General features: G+C 34.4%; 1 protein-coding gene across 2 annotated transcripts in view; it reads left to right on the top strand.

The window, feature by feature from the left end:
- Positions 1 to 515: 515 nt before the first annotated feature.
- Positions 516 to 13,945, top strand: part of LOC149065822 (A disintegrin and metalloproteinase with thrombospondin motifs like) — a 48,270-nt gene continuing 34,840 nt past the window's right edge. The window contains exon 1 of one of the 2 annotated variants that reach the window (XM_089253466.1): positions 516 to 792. The gene's annotated coding sequence lies outside the window, so the exon portion shown is untranslated. The remainder of the gene's footprint in view (positions 793 to 13,945) is intronic. The other variant, XM_089253468.1, reaches the window with a different exon arrangement.

The following is a 13,945-nucleotide window of genomic DNA, read 5'->3' as shown; positions in this document are numbered from 1 at the left end:
TGTGACGCCTCAATAAAAAAAACCCGCGTATTTAAAGTGCAATACTACGCCCGGTAAAGACCACCTTCAAGTATATTGTGCCATACAATACCATAGTCCATCTTTGAAAGCAGACGAGAAAGATTTTTTTTTCTTTCTAAGAAAAAGTTATCAAAAATAAGGAAAAGTGTGAGAACAGGGTGTTGGTGGTTAAGTGAATAAAAGCAAAACAGCAGCAGCAGGCACACACATCAGGTAATGATAAGAAAGAGTAAAAGATGCTCGAATAGATGTCGGAGAAAAAGAAAGAGCCGAATGCACGTCTCCCCATCCGTCTTTCCGACCGGCTCACGTAAAGAAAAATCTCAAGATCACAAGCTTCGGCAAAGGAACGTACAACCTTGTCCTCCGCAATAAGAACTCGCCCGTCCGCTTTTTTGCGGACCAATGCATTGTATATATAAAGAAAAAACGGACCGACGCTCTTTCCTCCCGTTCATTCTTGTAGATATAAAACCGGGTCTCTATTCCTCAATCCATCCACAAGTTCCATCACTGGCTGACTAAGAACGATCACATCACCTTGAGGGAAGCCTACCATCACCAAAATCACCATCATCAAGCGCATCACATGGATCTCCTCTGGTGATAACTTTTTGACAGGAATCAAAACAAGGGAAAAAAAAATTATAAAAACGGAAAAATAGGAAATAAAATAAATATCGTAAATAATAATAATAGTAAATAAGGGAAGGCAACAACATCCTGGTGCTCGACATAAACAAAAACTAACATCTTTTGGTTAAAAAAAAGGTAAGTGCTCTTTTTATTCTCTTTCGTCTCCATTATGCTTTTTACGGTAGGTTTCTTCTATTTAGACAGCGATAACCCGTTATCTTCTCATATTTTGTTGTTCTTCCTTATCTCTGTCACTCTCACTCTAAGGAAAGAAAAACAAATTAGCTTTTTATTTATGAGATTCACTCATTCATACATACAAAAAATAGCAATAATTACTTTAGTCATTATCCAATTAATGACACTCGCTATTAATTTCCCCCTTGGATAATGCATCAACTACTTAATGTGTTACTTACATCTCATCGTGTGTGCGTGACATTTATGTTGAACCTTAATGAGAGAATAGAATCGAAAAAAAATTATGTCTTATAATCATGTCATTATGTCATATATCTTCAATTCTGTGACTGATTACGTCTACGTAATCCAAAAGTAATTAATAATTGATTTATCGTAATAATGCTTGCAAATGTTATTATTTTTCTGACGTTTATCGGCTCGATTTGGTTCCTAGGTTTCACCGAAAAATATACAAATACACGATTTGTTGTCTAACATGTATTGGTCAACTAATAATAGTAAACACACACTGTTGAGTTAAGCAAACAAATGTTTATTTATTTATTTATTGATAATAGAAAGGTAGGTGCGAACCGTCTTTAACGAGTATTCCAGCGGTCACTTCAATAAATATTATTTTCTAATGTCAAGAACATGGTAAGTCACAAAGTCGTAGTTATATAATGATAAAAACAACTATTTTTACTATCGTATTAAATACATATATATCCTGTCGAGGTAGATGAATAAATATATTACACTCGGGGACGTTAAAATTATTAACGCAGATAGCAAAATAGCGATCAACTTGAATATGTGTATTTAGGGAATAGAGAGATGGACGAAGGACACACAATATTTCACACAATATACACACAATATTTCTCCACTTATTTTAGTTATGCTTACATGACACACCCGCAACATGAACGGATGGCGCATTCTGAATGAAATAAATCGCTTTAGCGTTTACTCGAGGACAAACAAGTGAAAGCATTTTAACTTTAAAGAGATCGGTATCGTAATAATCATACATGCCGCTTGTGTGTTTCTTCTATTAGTTAATTATTCTTCATCTTCTAAGGTGTTTTGACATGAATTTCCAACAACCTACTTTTTGAGAATTATAGGTTAGAAACAGTTGTGATTACCATTCATAGAGTTCTTGTCTCTTGTGCTCCTCCTCCAACGCCGAAGTTTGGTTTTCGCGTCACGTATGCTAATGCTAGAGATTGAATGCGTGTGAATGTAATAATATAGAAAATGAGAAATAACATTGAGAGATAGTCCATTTAAGCCTGCCATTTAAAAAAATGAATAACTTAACATTTTTCTATCACATCACGCTCATTTTATGCGCTTATGGTGTGATTAGTACGGGTCTATAGTTTATAAATATCGGATATCTAATATTCTGTACTGAGATAGAAGAGTTGATCCACTTTGCTCCACGTTGATCCACTAAATATTCTGTACTGTTCTGATGATTCAAATTCGAACCGGTGGAGACTAATACACCAATAACCACGTGGCTATCAAAAGTCATGAAGTTCTGAGTCGTAAAATTCACGTTCATGAATTGTTATGATTTTATTTTTCAACATTGGAATTCGTGAAAAAATAAATCCGGTGGATTAACAAAAAAAATGAAATCCTTTTTTGTACATATGTTTCGTTAATTCACAGAATTTCATGTTACTACGTCTTACTTTGGTCAACATCAACTCTCACAGTACTATGTCCATATTCTCGAAACAGAGATGTTAGCGTATAATAATGATATCCCCCCTCTATTTATAAAGAATTTATTCCCGTTAATTCTTAGTTGATTAATTTTCTTTTGGTTTCATTGGCAAAATTAAATGAAACAAAATGTACGAAAATGAAAAAAATTCATTCAAAATCAAATTAAAATTCAGATAAAGTAAGCGAGTGACCAATTGTGCTTATTTGCATGAACATCTTGTTTACCCTGGCAGTTAATAGCCTTTACTAATTTTGTTAGGGAAATCATGATAAAGAAATATATATATTGTATATATATTTTGAGAGAGTGAAAATTTCTCGAACAAAGACAATACTGAAGGTCACTCGAATCAACCTAGAGCAAGGCTGTAAGGGTGAACGCAGAACCAAAACAAAAATAAATATAGTTAGATGTCGATTAAAGTATAGCAGAACAAAAAAGAAACTTCTACCATATACTATATTCTACTGTACGTGCGTCACCATCGACAGCGGCTTTTATTTATCTCATGCTGGGGAGGCCCGCAGATCCTTGACCGAAGTTTACAGTAAAACAGAAGCCATGGAAAAAAAAAATTAAAGAAAAAACAACAAAAACGACTTTTTGCCTTTGAGTATTTTAACCTCGTCCCGCCAATATCTAGTCGATCCTTGCACATTTTGAACTCTGATTCACCCTTTTTATCGCGGATCAGGAGGAAATAATTTGAACTAACTTCTAATTTTGAAGGCGTTTCACGCAGATTATAGGAAGGATATATTCCACTTTTGGAATTATTGGGTGTGAGATAGTTTCACTCTTTCTTTTTGCACTTTTCACATAGGTACGGTCAAACTGAAGTGGTTATAACCGGCCGTTGGTTGTCTGACAACGTTTGAGTTTCTTTCACACTCAACGTTGTTTTGTTTGTTAAAAAAGGCACTAACTCTAGAGCTGATAAAATAATTTTAAAAAATTCAAGTTTGCAGAGCTGGCTTCGTCTTCATAAAAAAAAAACTTGAACTAGGTTAGCGGGGAAAACTTTTGCCTGAGAAAAGAACTTGACCTTGGCCTTAAGTGTAAAAGAACTAGAACATCTACTTTCTCTTCTTCTTGGTCTCTTCGGGTATTTATCTTTCCCTTAAATAAGCATTTCAATATGTTTCTTTATGGATCAATCTTTGAATACGTGTTGTTTTGTTTTGATTACAAAAAATAATACATGTTATCTGAAATGGGTAATAAATCTCACTAATAATTCTATACTGAGATGGCAAAATGCCATAAGTAATTTTTTTAAAAATTCTAAGATGGCAAATTGTAAATAACATTTTGCCAACATGCGATTCTGTACCTTTTTGACTTATTATAATTTTCCTCCTTTGTTTTCTCATGCACTGAAAGAGACTTACGACATTTTCTCTCTTCTAAAAATTAACGAACTCCGGAATACGGAAAAACTAATTTTTTTTGGGAAAAATGACTCGTAACATTTTGCCATCTGAGCACAGAATTTTAATATGAAAAATGGTAACATCATAATTAAGAACAATATAATCATATCAACTTCTCTGGGAAAATATTTAAGCATTCTGCATCATTACAATGACAGACCAGTTTTTTCCATTCTCGCATACCTTACAGCATTTCAAAAAAAAACGGTGCGGTTATTGTCAGGTCTCTGCAACATGTCCATTCCTGTCGTGATTATTTCTTATAATCAATTTATCACTGTGAAGGTTAGCGCTTAAAAACTTAGCGTGTAAAAAAAACCACGTTGTTCCTCAATTCTAACTAACAAAGCCCAACAGGTTGGTTGAGTCAATGGTTTCGAGTTCAAAAACACCTACTCTTACATATTCATTGGAACCCCACCTCCTCCTCCTCCTCCTCCTTCTGCGATTTCCCGCTTCGTGCTGATCCTTTGACTCTGTGATTAAAGTTGAAGTTTCCGAGGCACGTTGTGTGTGTGCTATGCTATTGCTGCCTTGCCAACCCCAAAGAAATTAAACCAAACAACGCGGAAGACTCAACTTAGAAACCTAGTAGTCGCGCTGAATGGAATAAAAAACCGGTCTGATCCATCGCCTATCATTTTCGCTATGTTCCTTTGTTCTAGCTTATTGGCCTTGACTCACATTCACTTTAACGACCTCGTATAGCTCTAATCTCTCAGTCAAAAAAAAAACTCTCGCTTATGTCTGAAAAAAGAATGCATGCATATAAACAAACAAACAAACATGCAAAAAAGAAACAAAATCTTTTGTTTTTTTTTCTCTTTTAACCCCTCATTTACAGTTGTTCACGTTTCCATAGATGTGAAACCTTGAGACGGAAAAACGTAATTTTTTGGACAGCTGACTGATGCATATTGCTCTTCAAGGATAACACCACATAAACATTTATTAACATCGTAAATTACAAGATTAAAGGAGACCTAATTAACCGCTTATTATTATTATCGTTATTATTTTACATCTAATACATAAAGATTCAATTCATATTAACCGTTACATAGATAGTTTCTAAAAAAAGACGTATGCGTAAATGACTGTCTCTTACGCGGAAATCAAATGGGTGCGGTCAAAAAGATTTGATATTCCTGGAACCTAAGTGAATGTACAAACATCATTTTCGTATATTAATATTATATCTTTATGAATGGAATACCAAATGACTATAAAATTAATTCTTTTTTAAAATCTCGTAACTATTTTGAGGTTATGGGATTAACAAGAAAAATAAAAGGTAACACCAAGAATCTTTATTAAAGCCTTTAAGAGTAAAGAGCACGTGACCTACATCGTCCACTGGATTGTTGGACATGGTAGGCTACTTTTATTTATTTTGTTTCATGTTTCGTCTCTCTCGGTGTCATCAATCTTTCTTTACTTTAAGACTTTCTTCTTTGCAATCGTCGGAAAAAATAATAAATATTCATCGGGAGCAAAAGCGAAAAAGTACTTTTGGATTAAGTCCACTTTTAAAAATCGGTTACGAAAGTGGTAAATGGCAAAGAAAAGAGGGAAAGTCTCGATATGGAACGTCTTGAATGTCGTCAATACTTACTTATCGTAAACAAAAAGCTGGTCTAATTATCAGAATTTCATTTGCAGTGCTCATTGAGCCGTAGGTAAAGTTAACCAAAATGAAATATTCAACGAGCGAATTATGCCGTTCTAAAATCTATCCAATGAACTCCCCCCTAAAGGTGTTTTTATTCATTGTACTCTTTGAGCTTTATTTACTATTCAATGAAAAAGGAAAATATCTAGCAACACATGAGAATGTTTATCTCTTAGAAAATATAAAATGAAACGATTCTGATTGGAAAATAAAAGTTAAAGTATAATGTTTACTAATCGAATGGGATAATTAGATACTAAAATATAGAATTATGCATGATTTTTTGAAAAAATACTTGTCCAAAATTAGAATCCAAACGATATTTTTAGCCAAAAAAATAATTAAAAACATCAATATAGAACCGTAACTGTTTTGCATACAGTAGAGTCTTGAATGTTCCCGAGGTTCCGGATAATCCGAGGTGCTGGAATTTTTAAAAATTCTTTCTCAAAACGTTTTACGTATTTCTTTTGTTTGATTCTTCCAACGAATGCGAATAATTTTAGTTTTAAGGGGTCTTGATCCTCAGGCTGGAGTTTCTTCGGTGGATCCCAACAATGCCAGAATTTTCCACAGGGGTCTTTTATAGTAAATTCATAGTATAATAAAAATAACATTGATATCGGGCTCCAAGAACATGAAAGCCCCTGTCAGTCTCCCTTATAAAGGGTCGGTCTTGGCAGATCTAATCTTATTGAACTAAGGCAGTGGTTCTCAAAGTGGGCATCGCCAAAACCTCTGTCAGTGGTTTCGCGAGGAGATGGTGTAGTGCAGGGGTCTTCAACCGCTGACACGCCATTGAACACATTTGATGTTTTAGTCAGGCCTGCGGGTCACTGAGCTACCACACATATTATTAGAGCTCGGAGGGCCACAAGTATTTCACGGGTTTTGCGCTCAAGACCCCTGGTGTAGTGATTTGTGCCTGTTCAGTGCTTGGAAGTGATTCCTTACTAGGCAAATTCTGGGGAGCCACGGATAGACGATAAGGCAAAGGGAGAAACGGGTGGAAATAGTTTGAGAACCACTAAAACTAAGCCATTGAATCCATAAAAATGAAAATATAAAATGGGTAATAATGAAAACAAAATAGGTGGGAGTAAAAAGTAACCTCGAGAACATTTGTTCTCGAGACAATGTGTATTGCTTTTTGGATAATCCTTGGTGATCTCGGTTCCATTTACCTCGGATTCTATAGACTGTACTGTACAGGGTATAAAATATGGTCACAGTGTCAACTTGCTAACTTCAGTGAAAGTATTAAACCTTTATCCGGCATATATAATTAATTTCACTGACTCTCATCAGAAATTCCTATAAAATGCCACAATATTTTTCATTAAATAGACTTCCAATTTTCAGCAGGTACAAATTCCTTCCCCATAAGAAAATATGTTCCACTGAGAAGTCTGTTTTTTCACAAAATATTTAGACTTGTCATTGCCGAAATAAGAGACTTTTAAGAAGGCAAGATATCTTTTCAATGTCAACATATAAATCACCCAGTTTGCGAAGAATCTCTTCAAGCTGGTGAGAGGATTAAGAAAACCCAGTCTATATCCGAAAAATTCATCAGAATGGCGTTAGATGACCGCGTGTGGTTATATAAGACTAATTCGATCGTGCTATCCATAGAGTTCTGCTGCAAAGAGTTCCATTCTTCAATCAACAAATCCTGCTTAGTTGTGGATATTGAACGATAAGCAGCTGCATCTTTATAAATAAAATCTTCGCATTGAAAATGCGAAGTTTTGTACGATTCTGTCCATTCTTTTACACCACCATAATGTATTTCAAAATTTAATTTTAGTCATTTTTGTATATAATGATTTTTGTTTTGTTTCGAAAGCCACACACAGTTCCTGTTTCTGTTTGAAAAATAATCCGTAATTCGAAATTAGACAAAATCACACTTTTATTTATGATCCAAGCAGCGTTGCAAACTTTTCCCGTAACGTTTAAAGTCATAAACATAAACGACGTAGTATTGAAGGAAAAAGAAAACTTTATGTATTTTCATAACCCATTTTAACTAAACCAGTTTAGTTTCAAGAGTATTTTGAGAGTATAATAAGTCCCTGTGTTTACCAATAATAAGCTTTATTTGTTCCATAGAAAAGTTAACCAATTTGCGAATCCTTTACACTTTTTCCGCATCATATTAACTAAATGGAGGAGGTAATATTTTATCACGTCACCTTCTAGTCTTTTCATTTGTCATCTAATTTTGAATTGTATTTCATACGTATGACTAAACTCTATTACTTAAAACAAAACCGCAAATGCATTAAGTTGTCTAGTGCCATATATGGTGCGGAACGCATAATCATCCAAACTGGCTAAGCATCGTTTATAAAAATTTCAAAATACATTAGCACATTACTCGAAAAACACTCGCAGAGTTATGAAATAGTTTTCTTTTATGAAATTTCAGATGCAGCAATGATGTGTTCGGTCGTCTAGCTCATAATATACAAATAAGTCATTATTTTGTTTTTCGTATGGATTCAGAGGCCAGAATTATTTAATAAAATCTTGACCTTGAGGTAAATCGAATATTATGTAAACGACGTGAAATGCAGCGTGGAATTTACTTCTTCCACCTTAAACACGCCATCGTTTTGATTCTAAACCCAACCCTTAAAAAATGGTAGTCATTTGCAGCATCGTAATAACTGCTGCTTCCACACTTTTAATTGATTCAAGCATTTAATAATTATTGTTTTAGAATCGATAGATATTGTTATGTGTGTGGTATAATGATGCCTTTCTCTTCCTACTCATGAGTCAAATGCTTTAAGAGGATCGTAAAATTCTTATACATGTTGTATGAACTCGTCAGATCAATTAGGCAGCTTTTCATAACCATATAACAATGGAAATGCGTATAAATTCATAGATTAAACTCATTAACGTCTAACAGATAATCTCTATTAGAAATAGTCGGTGTAAATGAAATTTTAATTCAAAATTGTGGTTGAACTTGGATTTTAGTTCAAAAAACAAAGAACCGATTTTAAATGAAATAGCCGTATACTCCGCTAGAATTTTCATCTGCTATAGCTCTTTCAGACATTGGTGCCACAAACGCGTGGGTTGCTTTATCTCACTGCAGAATTTTCTCTTTGGACCTCAGGGAGTTAAGCCCTGACTTAAAGGATTGTTTAAGTTTTGAGTTAGAAACAGTGAATATGAACTTCGGGGACTTTCATCTGAGGGCAGCATTTAAAGTTGAAGTTCCGGGGAGGGGGGGGGGGAGGTTTAAGATGGCTTCCAGGAGAAAGCGCTTAAGAGAAAAGCTTGATTTATTACATAAAATAAAATTATTATATATATTTATATAATTATTATATAAATATTCAGCAATAAAATTTTTTAAAAAAATTATGTGAAGATGAATATATCCTCCATATATTATCTCGACTGAAAAATTTGAACAAAGTAAATTATTTCTTCGCAAAAAAAAGATGAAAATTTGAAAAAATAAAGATTTGCTGACATTTATGCTTTTAATGCATTTTTTGAGCATCAAAATGCGAAAACGTTTTGAAAATTCCAAAAAATGAATGCTCGGGCCTGGTAGGGATAAAAGGTCATAAGGAATTCGGAGAAAAATTAAATCTATGTTTTTCCGATTTCAAAAAGAAAAACTCGTTGAAGTTAGCATTCAGCAAATCAAATGAATGAAAATGAAAATTCTTCAAATACAAGGACTTCATTTAGTTAAGAGAAATAAAATAAATATTTATCTAATAAAGTGCTAGAAAGGTTATTGGTAATTTATAAAAAGAACCACGTTTATTCGATTCCAAGCAAAAAAATAAATGACGAGAAGACAAGCAATTTTGCGATGTTCGCGCGAAGATAATTAAATAGTTGGTTGTTGTCCCTTTTCAAGGATGTGGACGATAAAACTCGTCCAGCGCATCGTATCTTCCAGACAAAAGAGAGAGAAGGCAAGACATTGATTTGAGCCTTGAACTTAGGTGTCGCGAAAAATAGCTGAGGTCAACCGAATTTATTCAACGCAGAAACTCGAAAAAGAAACAGAGAGTGAATTATGAAAATCCGTGTTTAGTCAAAACAAACGTGAGCCATTATTATGGCATCTCTTCATCACTTTAATATCATTATTTTTTGCTTTGTTTCTTCTTCGATATAACCGCTATGGAAATAATTCTCTCTAATTGATATCACATCATTCAGATTATCTGAAAAAAAAAATATCGAACGAAACAAAACAGAAACCTCAGACTGAACGAGATTCGCATACTAATTCCGTCAAAAACAAAGTTTGACGAGCATTATAAAAGTTTCCGTGCGTAATACGCGTTATAAACCCACCATCATTGTAAGAATGAAATTTTCAGTACCATATTTTGGAACTCATATAAAAATATTATTGGCAATGGTGGTCTATAATGATGCGATTCATGTGCATAGAATTTCAACATTTCCTGTAACTGTGTCACTAGTAGAGAGGAAAGAAAAAAAATAGGTTTTCTAATACCGTAAATACATTAACCAAAGCTCTATTGCTTTATTTATTATTGTTATCATTTCGCCTTTTTTTTTTTTCGAACTTTTGCAAGGAAAGCGAGGCAATTGTCTCCCACACAAAAATTTGTAACAAAGGAATGAAATAATCCATAAAAGAAACAGTTTCCTCATTGTACGAGTTTCACCAAAGTTTTTTCGATTGAACTCTAACAACAAGAGATAAAAATCGGCCTAGTATAGCATGGGTGGAGTGAATAACGAATTGTTGCACAATTTTTTTTTCTTTTACCATTGGTGATAGAAAATAGAGATCATGGTTGTTGTTTTTTTTTTTTTTTTTACTATTATATTTGAAGTACTTAGACCGGAAGAATGTATGGTTTTAAGCTAGGAATAGTTGGTTTGTTTATAGCTTGTCTATCAATCAGGAAATAACATAAAATTACTACTTCGGAAACCTCTTGATCCTGTTAAAGAAAATATGTACACTTTCGTGTTCATTATTCAACTGTCCTTATTCAATCTTTGGCGATATGCATGTAAGTTAAACAAAGTTTTAGCTCTCCCTTATCTTTACAAGCTCAGTTTTACTGTTTTTAAATAATGAAAGAATAGGATCTTGTGTAACCTGTTCCCAAACACACGTTTCGGAAAGCGAGAGAAAGGAAACGTTAATGTTGTGTGTGTGTGTGTAGTTTTGTTTTTCCTTTCTCAAAACTCAATTAGTATAGTATTTATTCAGTATTATGTATTTTTCGACAAGGACACTATGATAAGCTAGTTTTACCCTTGTTATAGAATTTTTGAGATATTAGTGCATGTTCCACTGGTCCGCATGACTTCAGATCCTTAGAATAAGCATTAATGATATTCTAAAGTATAAAAATTATCAAAGAAAGGCTTTATTTGTTACTGCCAAAGTCCGATTTTCAGAAAGTACCCGGGCTTTGGCTGACCAATTAGCGAAGTGGCCGAAAATCCCTAGCCAAAGTTCGATGTGCTGATGTAAGACGGTCCGGTAGGCACCAAATCCATTTTTTTTTCTTTGCTAACGTGTGATACATGGCTATATGTAGTAGCTGTATTGGATTAGCTCCATGGGACGAGAGAAATTTAAGAGGAAGAACTATTTTTGTAATTCTAAGAGATATAGTTATTTCTGCCAAATTTTGAAGAAAAAAAATGATTACCGCATTGTAACTGTGGTTTGATGAGTTGTCGTAATTATTAACGTGGACATAATTATCACGAAAAAATACGCCAACTTTGCGATGACCCCGAATTATATCTTTTGTTATTAGACTTTGGCCAGGGATATCCGGCCACTTTATGAACTGGCTGGCCAAAGCCCGAAATTCGGACATTGGCAGGATCAATTTACAACGAAATTGGTCACTTCACGAATTGGAATTGGCTATGTTCGGGCTTTGGCAGTAGCATATTAATCGATAAGATAAAAATATTATGATAGATATTTATAATACGAGTCCAAAGATAGCAAATTTTTTTTCGAATTTTGTTGCTGTATTGACTCAAAAATGTTTACACAAATTTTGCACTCTTTTTCAAACTTACAATGTCGAGAGAGAGGACATTTTCTTCAGCAACTTGACATTATAGCACATCAAAGAAAAAGACTTTCTGGATATTAACGGTTGAGATGAACTTTGGAAAGAATAGTGCGTTGTCTCCGCCGGGGATAAGCTAATGATAAGCTTAGTTGCTGAGAAATTAACATCTCTCTCAGATGTTGCCAACTGAAGGCCTATCGCTGAATTAAGGAAGACTACCGAGTCTCTACTCAACGTATCACGGTGCTGTGCGTGTCTGTAAGGGAAGAAATGGTGGTTCTTTAGTGGCATATTGGTTAGTGCCTTTGCACGGATCGCAAGAGGTTCAAGGTTTGATGTCCAGTGCTGGGGGGGGGGATTTTTCTTTCTAAAGTTCACACACACACACACATCTCAGTATTAATACTCAGAAAGTCTCTTTTTTACATTGTCGAGTTTTTCCAAAAAAAAAATGAATTTGTCTGAAGCACTGACTGAAATCTTGCTCGTTTTACTTCATATGTTGAAATGTTCAATATTTATGCACTTGAAAGTGACATTTGTCGGGGCCCAAATAATAGTCAAATGTTGGTTTTATAAACGCTCAACACACTTTTCAATCATTAACAATTAACTCGTTACCCTTAAGAGGAGATACGTTTCATTCATGCTCACCTCATAAAGCAAACTCGGATGGAACATTTTTAATCGCATGTTTTGATACAAATCTCATTTTATGAAAAAATGTAATTGAAATATTACATTGCCAGAACAAGCTCTTATTTCAACGGCTAATTTCCGTTTACTATATTGTGAGCATACGAAAGCCGAAACTTCGCATCAGCTTTGTCAAATACCCTTCTTCAACTTTTCACTTGTTCAACGGACTCAACAAAATCCTTGATAACGGATTCTGGCAGACAGATGTCAATGACACAAGCAGCTAATCGAGGCGTAGCGAGTTTTGACAGCCACACCTCGTTGGGCAACAACCACTTTTTAGCAGACAGCTCAAGTCAGTCAGCTCATTCATTCACTGATGGAGTAAAGGTCTTTTGTGATTGACCGTGGAAGGTAAAAGTAAGTCACGGGGTCGTGAGAGAGACACGACTTCAACCCTATGGCACGATACCTCCCACTGGGGCTGCGGCCATTGCATCAAATCTGGGCCAGAAAACTATAAAGTCAATTATGACCATCAAGTGGGATATTGTTTTACCACCCCTAACAACCACGTGCATTCGTTTTCGGCGCCGTTCAAAAAAAAAAAAAAATCACGTAAATTATCGTCTTATTTTTCACTTTCAAGGAAGTAGTTTGTATCATTGGATATGGCTTTATAGCCCAACAGTTCATACTCTGATTACTATTGTGAGCTCGAACTGTATATTTCAAGTTTAGAAATGTAGGCTGGTCGTATATATTTTTTCGACATTTTGGCAATGAGTTCTATGGAAATCCGATTGAGCACTCGCATAGGTATCTCTAATTTCTTCACCTCTCCTGCCAATTGACATTACTCTCATATTTCTACGCTTGATACTGTCGATCTTATATCCGATTAGAATGCGTGTCCACCATGGGAAAGAAAAAATTGCTGGAACAAATCAACGTACATCGAAGAGTATGACATTGATTACGACTAGCTCGGTTATTATCTCCGTAATGTGGGATTATGCAAAGCCGATACCATAGGGTGTGGTTACTCCAACAATAGTAGTCGATCACTGTGAGTGAAGAGATTCTCAATTCATTCAAAATCGGTTTTTTTCCTTATGCGATGAAAAATGATCAATGTCATGCATAGAAATATTTTTTTCTTAAAGAAAAAATACCAAAGGGAGGAGATTTTATATTGCAGGCATATTCTTCTTAATGATGCCAAATAATGATTCTGAATAAATTTCATTCAGTTCGATGAACTGTACTACAATTATTCCGGTGTTATTTAGTTATTCGTAAAAATTTGATTCAAAGTTTGAAAGCCAGTAAAAGTTATAATATAAATATATAAGGGGTTATATACCAGTTCAATTAGCATATGATAAATATATGCTCGTTTATCAAGTCGTAGATACAAGATACAAAAAATTGAGAGTACGTGTCATTGAATAATATGTTTTCACATTCAAAAATTAACCATTGATCGCAGCTGACATTTTACTGCCTATGAAGTCAACAAGTTGTTTATACCGATGCAGAA

This window comes from Pholcus phalangioides, unplaced genomic scaffold, assembly GCF_987345545.1.
Source record: "Pholcus phalangioides strain wild (caught in Gottingen) unplaced genomic scaffold, Ppha-v1.0 ptg000039l_1, whole genome shotgun sequence".
In the NCBI taxonomy this organism is placed as follows: domain Eukaryota; kingdom Metazoa; phylum Arthropoda; class Arachnida; order Araneae; family Pholcidae; genus Pholcus; species Pholcus phalangioides.
This window is presented reverse-complemented; position numbering and strand designations above follow the sequence as displayed.